Here is a 12,464-nt window from a genome sequence, read left to right on the forward strand (position 1 = left end):
TGGATAATATCAGAATGATCAGAGTTGGCAAAACACTCAAAAAATGATGGAAAGATGACAAGAAATTCCTGCTAAGCACCAAATACTGTTCCATTTTACTCTCCATAAGTTATTCGCCATCTTGACCACAAATAACATTACCTCCTCGTCCGTCTTCCTCGCCACAGTAATTACTAATGAGCATTCTGCTCCTACAGAAACTCCAAGCAAAAGTTAACATACTAGTCTCCCTATCCCTCCAATATGGCCCCCAGTGGCAACCACCAATCACATAAAAGGATACAAGATCCACACCACAACCTGTTTTTTTGTTTCTGCACTACTCCGAGTGTTGTTCATGTTCCTGTTCTACAGGTAAGTTGGGGGCGGCGGTCCTGCTTTAGCGGACTCTTGAGCCCCGTTTTTGTCCCCTCTTGTTGGGCACTTTATACATATTCCCCTGTCCTGCTTTAGTGGACTCGCGGGGTCTTGCTTTACGTGCCGGTAATGATATCTGCTACAGACACCGAGTCCTGCCTTAGCGGACTCGGCATCTTGTCTGGGTGCCTGGATTTGATTAAACATGTTGCAGAGTCCTGCTCTGGCGGACTCAGCATGTTTATTGGTGCCTCCTGATGCCGCCGTTCTGCTTGAGGCAGACACGGCGTGGTTTCTGGGTCCACTGCGCGTTTCACTACACGCCTCCCTGATTGAAGCCATGGCGTTTCAATTCCTGCTAGCGGTCATGTATTAAGGCATGGCAGAGGGGCTGCATTCACTCGCGGTTTGTATCCGCTTCCGCTACAGTGTGTGTTTCTGTTTCCCGGTCGTGCTAACGCATATGGGTTCTTAACGCTTGCCTCGCGGGGACTTCTAGGGCCCTGCATTAGTGGTTTTCACCACTTGCACTTATGCAAACTCAGAGCGTGTTATTGACTTCCCTCCCGGTCGTGCTGGTGGGTCGCATACAAGTTCACTTCTCCCGCATGCCCCTCTCATTTTGTATACTACAGATTCCTGCTTTAGCGGACTCGACGTACCTTGCTTTTCGGGCCTCCCTTTTGCACGCAAGTTCCCTCTTCCTCTCCGCTTTATGGTGGGGCGTGACTTCTTGCTGTCGTCTGTAGGGGTTGGCGCTTGGTTTACTGCGCTGCTTCTTGCGATCATGCTGTGACATGCTTACATTGGGGCATGCCGCTCCCGGCCTGGGGCTATTTTCTCTAGTTTCCATGGTGATGGTACGCTTTTGAGTACTCCTACTTGCCGCAGTGATATTGCTGGTCATTCTTTGTTTGTCAACTATGGAGGCTGATGCTGTGTTGGATTCTGCGGCCACGGAGGGTTCTTCTGGTTCTCAGGACTCAGTCCCTTACCTTGCATTGATACAGCAAATGTCAATTACTGCGGTGGCGGCTGCCTTGCATGTTCAGGACTCGCTTCCGCCTCCCGAAAGGGCCAGATGTGTTCTGGGTCCTTCCCATGACTCAGAGAGAGGAAGATGTGGACCTAAATGGTCGTTTTGTGCAGGGGACGGATCTTAAGGATATTCTTCAACACATCCGTTCCAACCTGTTGTTTCCCTAGTCCGAGGTGGTTGTGGAGGTCTCTCATTTCTTTGCGCAATTTCGACGTACGGAGCCCGTGTTGTAGCCTCTCTACTCATCTGTTTTGAGGGTGTTGGAGGCTGAATGGAAAGATGTTGATAATAATAATTTACCCCAGTTTCTGAGTAAACGTTATCCCTTGCAGGACTTTGCAGTTAGGTTTCCTGCCTCTGTTATGGTGGATGTTGGACTGGGCGTGGACGTTTTCCCACTCTCTCCCTGATGGGATAATGGGGGCGGTTTCTTTCTTTCGTTTCCTTTGACTCCATTGAGCCTATGCCCATTCTGACCTATACCACACCTGATCTCGATTGCTCTCAGAAGTTAAAGGCCGCGCCTGGTTGGTGTCTGGTTGGGCGGCAGCCTGGTAATACCAGGTGCTATGCGCTAACGCCGGTTGTAGTTCCATTCTTGGAGGGCCGATGGTGCACTGAGAGTTTTGAATCTGTGCCTTTCTCTTTCTGGTGTTCGCCTTTTTGTGCTCACTTGGTGGTTCTGATGAGTGGTTCTGCACTTGCTCCTGCTCGTCGTGGGCAGGCTCCTCCGACCTTTTGTGGTCTTGGCCATGGCCGGGGTACTTCTTCCTCTGACTAGTCCCGGTTCCCTGCCACCTCTTCATCCACTTCTGCTACCTCAGCGTTGCTCCAGGTGTGGGTCCTGTGGGAGGCTCGGCTGTCTCTCTTTGTGATCGGCTGGATGCGAACTGTGTCGGTCAACTGGGCTCTCCTGGTGGTGTTGACAGGTTTTCTCCTTGTTTTCCTCCTGTCTCCCCCAGACTGTATCGGGTGACCCATTACCCCTGGGTCGCTCTATGATTGGAGGCACTATTGGGTGCGTACACTGCCTTGTAGTATGTGCCGCTATTGTTCTGATGCCTGTGGATCGGCGGGGGACGGGTGTATTCTTTGTTCTTCTTCCTGGTGGGATATCTCACGGGGGCCTATGTCCGGTGGTGGATCTACCTTGGTTGGATTAATGTTTTGATCCCGTCAATTTCCAGTTGGTTTCCTTGCAGGTGTTGCTGTCTCTGTTCATTCATTTTCTGGATTCCTTCGGTTTGCAGGATGCTTCTCTTCATGTCGCTGTCCTTCTGACCTCTTGTATTGTTTTGCCCTTTGGCCTGTGTTCCTCCCCTCGTGTCTTTGCTGCGGTTCTGGCACCTCTGGTTGGGCTTTTCCATGGGAGGGGGATTGTGGTCTTCCTTACCTGGTTGTTTGGTTGATTCTGCTTCTTTCTCTGGGGCAATGCTCCATGTCCGTGAGAGTTACCTAGTCCTCGTGGGTCACGGATTCTCTTGATTCCTGGTTCCTTCTCTGGATTGGATGTACATTGGGGCTCGCTTGGGACGCTGTTGGGTTTGGTGTACATGCATCATGCGCTGACATTGCCTCTGACGTCAGTTTTCGGTCCCTGGTGTCGGGGACTTGCCCTCCGGTGTGACTTTGGTTGGGGGTCAGGGTATACTGTCCGCCTACTTGTTGGTGGTGCCTTGGTCTCCTCTCCCTTTGTCTCTTATGGTGAGTTATATTGTTTTTCTCATTGGCACCACTATGGTCTGGATTTCGATTTGGGGGTTCCTGTGTCTGCCCTGGTGAGGGTAGTTTTGGGTTGTGGCTGGGTGTCGGTCATCTGTTCAGATGTCGTCCGTTTCTGTTTGTTCCCTCTCGGATGGTCACTGCGAGTGCCTATCTGTTAGCCTGGGGGGGGGGGGGCTAATTTGGATGAATCTTCGATGCGAGGCTGGTGGTTGGTGGCTCTGCTTTCTTGTTTCTCTGTTTGCAGGGAGCTGGAGGCTGTTCAGTTTGGTCGCTTGACGTTTACTGCCTTGCTGGAGGTTCGCCATGTTGGTGTCCGGACGTACTCTCATTTTATCATGTTCTGCTTCTCTCTTTAGGGGGGGTTACAATGTTCGTTCCCTCAGTTGCCTCTGTCATCTCCATTGTTCCTAGACGGGGTCGTGGTTGGCCTCCCTGTCTGCGGTTTCTCACCCGAATCCGGGGAATGTGATGGCAGACTGTCTGTACGGGATCTTTCCCTCCATGGGGGTCTTTTTATCTGTTCTGGATGATATTCCAGCCGCTGAAGTGGTGATTTGAGTGTCCGATGGTGGTCTTGTTTGCGTCTTCAGTCCATGCCACGATCAGTTGTTTCTACTCATTTATGCCTTTTCCATGGGCTTGGAGAAGGGATGCGATATCCTTCCGGTGGCCTAGGGGCCTGTTGTATGCCTTTCTCTGGTTTCCCTGATTCCGGTGATTGTGCTGAAGCTTGGGTATGATGGGGCCTTGGTGCCTCTAGTGGTTCCGGGTTGGCTTTGCCCCCCCTGTGGTTTCCTCTGTTGTTGGAGATGGCGTTGCGTCCGGGTTGGACGTTGCCGTTTCTTTCGTTTCCAGTTGATGGGCACTCTGGCTCCTCTTCCGGTGTTCCGGTCTGTGTTCCTTCTGTGTTGGCTCTTGTGCAGTGTTCCCTGCTCCGGAATGGTTGTTCATTTGGAGTTGCGGGTCTTACCCTGGTGTGCGGGCCCCCCTCTGCTTTTATTGTCTTTCGCTACGCATTGTGTCTCCTTTGCTATTTGGTGTCTGCACTATGGTTTGGCTCCTGATCGGGTCCTGGATATTTTTTAGGGGGTCGGTGTTGGTTGGGCTTGGCCCTTTCTACCCTCCATGTTGAGGGGGCTACCTTTAGAGCTTTTTCATGGTCTCACATTTGTGTCTGTGGGGCCTTTGAAGCCTCGTCTTTTCGCGTCTCTGGCACTTCTACGCTCTCGTCCTGTGTTATCTCCGCCCTGTGGGACCTTCCGTTGGTGTTGAGTGCGTTGCAGGGGGTTCTCTTTGGTCAGTTGGTGTAGGGGGACTTGCTGTTTTTGACGTTGTGAAGGTTTGGGTGCTCCTGCATGCTCTTCCTTCTTTTGTGCCTGCTTGTGTTTTTATTTAGTTGGTCGGCAGAGGTGGTGCTTCCTGTTGACTCCTTTGCACATTTTTGGTTGTGTAGCGAGCCTTGGTGTATTATTTGTCTAGCACAGCTTCTTTTTCTGTGGTGGCCTATTGTTTGTCATTTTTATCTGACCCGTCGGGGACTGTTGCCATCTCTTCCATTCTCAATCGATGGATTTGGGCGACTCTCCTTTTGGTGTCTGTTGCTTGAGTCGGTGGTTCCCTCTCGTCCGATTCGGGGGCGTTCTACTCATTTTGTTGCTGTTTCTTGGACCGCCTTCCAGGTTGTTTCCATGGGAGATTTTGCAGGACGGCCACTTGGTCTTCCCCTCATGCCTTCTTTTCTCATTACCGGCTTGAGGTTGGTGCTTCTGTTACCTTGCATCTTTGGTTCCATGCTCAGTGGTTTCTTGAGATGGTGTCTCTCTCCGTTGTTGTCACTGACATTTTTTTTTGTTGTACTGCCTTCCGTGTGTGGGCTGTGTTTCCTATCCATGAAGCTGATATTGCTTTGGTATCTGCTCATTAGTAATTACTGTGGCGAGGAAGACGGACGAGGAGGTAATGCCCATGTTACTTACCGGTAATCCTCATTACTCCGAGTCCTAGTCTTCCTCGCCACAGTATAGTTTCCCTTCCCTCCCGGCCCTCTGTTGTGGCTTCATGTGCACGGCTTTGGTTTACAGGTCGTGGTGTGGATCTTGTATCCTTTATGTGATTGGTGGTTGCCACTGGGGGCCATATTGGAGGGATAGGGAGGCTAGTATGTTAACTTTTGCTTGGAGTTTCTGTAGGAACAGAATGCTCATTAGTAATTACTGTGGTGAGGAAGACTAGGACTCAGAGTAATGAAGATTACCGGTAAGTAACCGGGGCATTATTCTTGGGTCCCCTGGAAAAGTCTGCACGGGTGGTGTGATCTGACCAGTTTTGTAACTTAGGACTTAGGAGACATGTTATTCACCATTGGGGTCTTGATCAACTCAGCGAGCTCCAGCCTGAGCCCCTAAGCCAGCGAGCACCAGCCCTGTCCTGACTCAGGTCTCCTAAGGCTTAGGCCGGGCTGCGAGGCCATAGCTCTAGTTACTGTTCCCAGCGCAGCTGCCCTGGGAGGACTAGTAGCTTGACAAAGAAGGACTACTCATGCTCCTTGCTCACTGTTTCTGCTTGTTAGTATGGTGTTAACCTACAGTGCCACGCCCCTCCTAGGGGTGAAACTCAGCAACGACAAGAACAAAACTTTGAACAAAACAAACACCATTGCATCCAGCCGGTGAGGTCAGCAGAGAAGCGAGTCCCTGCTGGGCACGATGGGGCATGTAGTCCCCAGCACTGGTGCCACAAAAGAAGGTTTTTTTAAAAACACATGAGGGACTACATGTCCCAGCAGTCAGTGTGCACAGCAGTTAACATGGTGGCCGGGGCAGCTCGAGTGCTTGAAAGTGGCAGAGGCAGCGGTGAGGGTGAAACAAGCCCCCGGAAAACAGCCTCTAACATTTGACCTCTGTCTTTTCATGCACAGCAAATGTAACAAGATAAAAACATTGTTTACAGCCCTGCTTACTGAAACTAACCTCGAAGCACTGAAAACATCAGTGCTCTGGTCAAATGCTCTTAGAGGAAAGTAAAAGTAGTCCCTCAACAGATGTTGCAATGAGACAAATGGAAGGGTACAAGTCCCGGGGTACTGCTCTATGGATTGAAAAGGAGGGGTACATGGGAAAGGTTGACCACTAGCAAGCAAGGATTTTTAAAGGACAATGACACAACCTAATGAAAAGCAGCAAGCCAACAAAGAAGTATATACTAAAGCATATACAAGTGGTATTGAAAGCTCGACCTAAAAAGAAGTAAAAGAGACAGTGAAAATGGTGAGAGAATCAACAGAAATATGCAGCGTCAGGTGGCTCAGTTGATTAGTGTATCTACTCTAGAAATATGTTTGATTTCATGGCCATAGGTTTGAATCCTAACGGGCCCAACTTTTCATGCTTCCAATGTGGCAAAAGAGACAAAACATAAGAAATCAAAGGGTTAACAAAACTAGCAGGAGAAAGTAAACCATCATGTTACATACCACGTTTCCTCTCCGTGTCTGGGTGTTCCTTGTCCCTTTTGCCAGCTGTTAACTTTAATTCTTCAGATGGACTGTGGTGTGACAACAATAGAGCTTGTCTCTCTTCCTGGGTACTGTTGTTACTGACAGTAATTGTGGCTGTATAAAGATTACTGAAAGCATGGAATGTGCTCTAGTCCCTGGTCCTTCTCTGGATTTTGGAAAATATTCTTTACTGTGATTACAAGTAAAAATGTGCACAGAATGGCTTTATCTGATCAGTAGGGATATTTGCAATTATTCACACATTTTATAGACAGTTGCTTGATATAGTACTTCTTTGAAGAGACTCAGATAGTTTTTGGCTCCAAAGACCTCCAGAGGACCTGGACACACTGACAACTTGATCCAGCCAAGGAACGTTGCTTCTGGGCTAATGCTTCAGGTTTCTGCTGATCAGAGCTTTTTTTGCAGTGGCAAATCGGATTTAGCAGGACCTCGCAGAGAAGGTATTCAGCCTCATGGAGGGCCCTTCGTCTACAACATGCAGCCTTGCCCTGCTGAAGGAATATGAGCTCAAAAAAAGTGACTAAGTTATGAATAAAAAACTCTTGACTGGCCAAAGGTGCCAAAATTATCTGGCCAATGAGAGGACTTGCATGGGTGCAAAATTTGAATTTCTTCCGCTCTGAGTTTTTGTCAACAAAACCAATAGCGTTGTCCAGACTTCGTCCAATGGATATCCAAGTACACAGAGCTCTGTTTGTCTACAGCTGGCTGCCATGCCTCATTGAAGATTTTCGGATCAGGTGGAATCAAGTGTTTCTGTATCTAATACTTGCTCCGTTGCTGTTGGCCTCAAATCACAATTAGGACCTGCGGCATGCTGACTGTTGTTGGTGCTCAATGCTTTGGTGCTATTTTTTACTATACATTTAACGACTCATATCCCCAGTTGTCCTTAATGGATTTTTGTTGTTCTGGTGTCATTACATTTATTAAAATGTACTCTATTTTTTAAATTGGTTTGATATTTTTCCTGTGTTGTGTTTTTACTTAGTTACTGTTCCATAGCTACCAGGGGATTCAACTAAGACTTATTTAACCCCTTCGCCGCGGCACGAATTCCGCCGCGGCGCTGGGGGGGTTTGGGGTCAGCTCGGCGCCGCCATGCTCATGACGGAACCACTCCGTCATGAGTCACGGGCGAGCTGTGCTCATGACGGAGTGGTTCCATCACGACTCCGCCCACTTGCATTGTTTGCCCGCACAGGCGGGTAATCAGTGCCGCGGTTGCGGAGCGGCCGCCAACGGCCGCAGCATGACGGAACCACTCCGTCATGAGCACACGGCGCCCGTGGCTCATGACGGAGTGGTTCCGTCATGAGCAGGGAAGGGGTTAATGATATTTGGGTGTGTAGCAAACCCCCTTTTCTAACAACCCAAGTTCTTACAGTATGCCAGGCCCTAAATCAATATTGAGTGACCTTTGTTTGCCATAAATGCAGAAGCAGTCTGTATATTTTAGAAACAGATTAGATGTATCATTTTTGTGTATGCATAGACAACAAGAATACTCCTCAAATTGCATAAATATCTCGCTCTCATGCACATCAAGAATATCTTGATCCATTGAAATATTCACCTCTTAGCTCCACCCCTAGCCTTATAGCCCCACCTCCAATCCTAATGCTCAAGTTGATGAGTACCTGCACTTACTGTTTTCCAGTTAAAGCCATCAACCATTGTTGAGGTGTTAATTAGCATATCTCCTTGTCAGTTCATACGTTTGTATTTATTTTACTCTGCAAGGCTACTGGATTGCTGGTTAACAATTTGGTATAATTTATACTAATTGTAGCTTGGTCATAATAACTTACTCAGAAGGAATCAGGATATTCCAAAGAGGGCCTTCTCATGCTAGCTTTACCTGCATTGCACCCCTTTCCTTTCTTTTTGCCTGTTCCCTTTACCTGACCGCTTTCCAGGGTTTTGTCAGGGAATCCTGAGACCTAACCAGGGAGGAGAGGGTTGAGGGGCTTTGGAGGACAAAGATGTTTCCGATCCACCTCAGATGCCATGAAAAACAGTTGTCCTTTGGTGTCTTGGTCTACGCTGCATCAATCCTACACCATCACCATGTTGCTTTCAGCTTGGTGTGCCTCACCTCTATCCTCATCCTTTAATATATAAGCAGCAGAGGTATTGGCCTTTCCCCTTTCCTTTGGAGCTACTTAGTCTGCCTTGCCGATTCTTGACAACATTTCCTGCCCCCCAGCAGCGCCAGTTAGAGAGATCGCTGAGAGACAGGTTTGGGCACAACTGCATCTGGCAACTAAAGTACAACTTGAATGAAGAGAGAGGAGGAATGTCTTTCTCAACTCTCCAGCATAATCCATTTTCAACTGGTCAAGTGGAATTTTCAGAAGGGCAGGTGAATTTTCAGAAGGGCGGCTGAATTTTCAGAAGAACAAGTGGTGTCACGGAGTCTCAAAATATGCCAGCCCAGTGAGGCACAGCTGACAATAGGGTTTTGGGGGCAACCAACCAAAGTGATGTCTGCCACCTTGGATTATTGGGGAAATGAAGCAGTCCGAAGACTGCTGGTGGTTTGTGCTATTTTATAGCCCGGGGTATTTAAGCAGTAATTTTGAGATGACCAGCTACCATTTTGTCTTGGTGACACAGTGGCTGGTACTAGGACAGTAGTGTTCTTGCCCAGCCTACCATACCTCAAATTAGTGGCTAGTGTCTGCATAATTTTGATAATGTGTTATTCAAGGGAAGGCTTTGCCTGGAACAGGTGTGCAGGGAGTGGTATTAATTATGTATGGCGGTTTCTTTGAAGCATATGCAGGAGCAGTTGACTGAGAAGTTGGCATGGTTTCTGCAGTTTATTGTTCTTGACAAAGGCAATCCAGGCTGCAAGATAACGGGTAGACAAGCGCATGCCTGGACGAGCCAAGAAGTTAAGATAGTTAGAGGTTAAAAGTTGCAGTAAAGCTGGAGTGGAGTTTAAAGGTCTCAGAGGCATAAGATCAACACATGAGGAGGTAGAGACTTACTGGATTAAGTTATTGTGGGAGGGAAGGACATTTAATCTTGGGGGTACTTAACATAGGTGAATAATTCTGTATAGTCAATCAATCAATCAGGGTTGGTAAAGTGCAGCTAATCACCGACGAGGGACTCAAGACACTGGGGGAGCGGGCTCAGTATAGTGCGGGGGTCATCCAAAGAGCCAGGTCTTGAGGTCCTTCCTGAACTGGTGCAGTGTGGGGGATAGCCAGAGGTGGAAGTAGAGGGGTAGGTCTTTCCAGGCCTTGGCTGCGAGGTAGGAGAAGGATTTTCCTTCTGTTCTGGCCTTATAGATGCGTGGGATGGTGGCTAAAGAGAGGTCGGCTGATCGGAGGTGTATTTTGGGTGGGTTGAAGGAGAGGCGTTTGTTCAGGTATGTTGGTCCGGTGTTGTGAAGGGCCTTATATGCATGGGTGATGAGTTTGAAGGTTATTCTTCTTTCAACTGGAAGCCAGTGGAGATCGCGAAGGTGTTGGGTGATGTGGCTGCGGCGGAGGATGCAGAGGCTCAGTCTAGCTGTGGTTTTCTGGATGGCCTGGAGTATACGAAGGAGTTTCTTGTTGAAATCGGTGTATAGAGCATTGCCATAGTCCAGTTTCCTACTAATGAGAGAGTGTGTGACAGTTTTTCTGGATTCGGATGGGATCCATCTGAATGTCTTTCGAAGCGCGGTCTAGTTGTTAAGACCTGGCGCTTACAAAACGAGACGCTGCGCTAGCGCACAGCGGGCGTGCCGCTGGCACGCCGAAGGCGCTCCTAAGGCAAGCCCGTCTGTGCCCGCCAGCGTCCCGGAGGAGTCCGGAGCCAGAAATGCTGCGGGGGTCCGGGCCCAACCGGGGAAGTCTGTGGTTTATAGCAAAGCTGAAATCTTTGACATCAGAGGCCAGGGAAAGGGATGCTGTCAGAATGGTGCGAATAGGTTGACCGAGACGTCCGCTGTTTGCCATAGGTGCAACTGGGCAGCGGACCCTTTGGGTTCTAATCAGAGGGGTGGTAGCGTGATCACGGCAAGAAAGGGCCCACTTTGGGATCTGGGTACACACGAGAACAACTTGCTAAAGTTTCTTCGCCTGAACACCCGCTCTATAAAAAAACATGAAGCTCAATTGTATTATCTATTAGTGGAGTCCAGCCCCGATGTCATGTTTGTAACCGAAACATGGCTGAATGACGGCTCTAATCCAACAATAGCAGGGGCTATTCAATTGGGCTATCAGTATTTGAGGAAGGATCGACCTGTAGGAAAAGGGGGCAGAGTGGGTATTATTTTTAAAGCGTCACTGTCCTGCTCCACTCTTCTGGCTCAGGATATCGTTGAGGCAGAAAGCCTCAGTTTTGTGATTACTATATCGGAGCACCAATCCATTGCGGGCATTTTGGTGTATAGGCCACCTGGTCTGGTGGGAACGTTTACCGAGTCACTCACCCAAGTCACATCCTCCATCTCAGTGAAATACAGGCATTGTCTCCTGTTAGGAGACTTTAATGTCCATATGGATGTGTCCTCAGACCCTGAGGCTATTCGGCTACGGGAATCTCTAGCGATCCTAGGCCTGACCCCGTATATTCACAACCCCACCCATGTAAAGGGTCATACATTAGACCAAGTATTGATGCTCCTGGTCTGGAGCAATGGCTTGAAGATCAGGTGAGGGTATTGGCTCCTCAGAAAACGCGGAATGGCACAAGCAACCGTGCCTCCGCACCGTGATTTACAGTGACACTCAGGGAAAGCAGAAGTGCCTGCAAGCGCCTAGAGAGAGTCTGGCGTACCAAGTACAATTCCACGGACCGAGCTATTTACAAGCAAGCTTTGAAAGCCTATTATAACGATGTCCAGGCTGAAAAGAAAAAATTATTTACCTTAAAAATAAATGGGGCGGCGAATAAAAGTAAAGAAATATTTTAAATTGTTAAAGATTTCACATCTTCCAGTGCTGTAAGTAAGGTCTTTACTCCTACCCTTATTCGGGTCCATCAGATGGCATGGTTTTTCCATGACAAGATCCATCTGATCCAACAATCATTTGCCCCTACGGGTTCTCCCGAAGTGGATACACCATTGGGTGTCCGGCCGCCGAGGTCAAGCTGTGCACTCTCCCTTATTCCTCCCATCTCCCTAGAAAAATCTTTGGATATTATGACCACCTTGAAGTCGGGCTCTCCGTCCGACCCCTGCCCAGCAAGGAGTCTGAAAAAGATTGCGGAACCTCTAAACCCGGCAATCAATTCAGTTCTGAATTCTTCCCTTGGACATGGAACAGTACCCAGTTGTTGGAAAAGGGCCAAAATTATTTTGCTGTTGAAAAAGCCTTTAGCCGATTCTGCAATCGCATTCAACTACAGGCCCATCTCCTTGCTGCCTTTCTATTAGAAGGTCTTGGAGAAGTACGTCAACCCCGTGCTAACAGACTTCATAGAAGATAACAATGTGCTCCATGATAGCCAGTCAGGCTTCAGAGCCTCTCTTAGTACAGAAACAGCCTTACTGGAGGTCTCTGAAACTATTAAAGCTCAAATGGACAAAGGGGGCAGCGCCGTCTTAATACTGCTGGATCTGACTGCGGCCTTTGACACCGTGCCCCATGACCGGCTTCTGCATAGGTTGGAAGAATGTGGGGTTGGGGGTACAGTGTACAATTGGTTTGCTTCCTTCCTTTTGGAGAGGCAACAGGAAATCTGGTCTCCACCATTTTCAGCTACTATCACCTCAATGCAAGTAGGGGTCCCGCAGGGCTCCGTCTTGAGCCCCACCCTTTTTCATATATATATGGCCCCTCTTGCGCTTTTGGCAGAGCAGCATGGCGCAAAGAT

Source organism: Triturus cristatus, chromosome 10 (assembly GCF_964204655.1).
Source record: "Triturus cristatus chromosome 10, aTriCri1.1, whole genome shotgun sequence".
NCBI classification, from domain to species: Eukaryota; Metazoa; Chordata; class Amphibia; order Caudata; family Salamandridae; genus Triturus; species Triturus cristatus.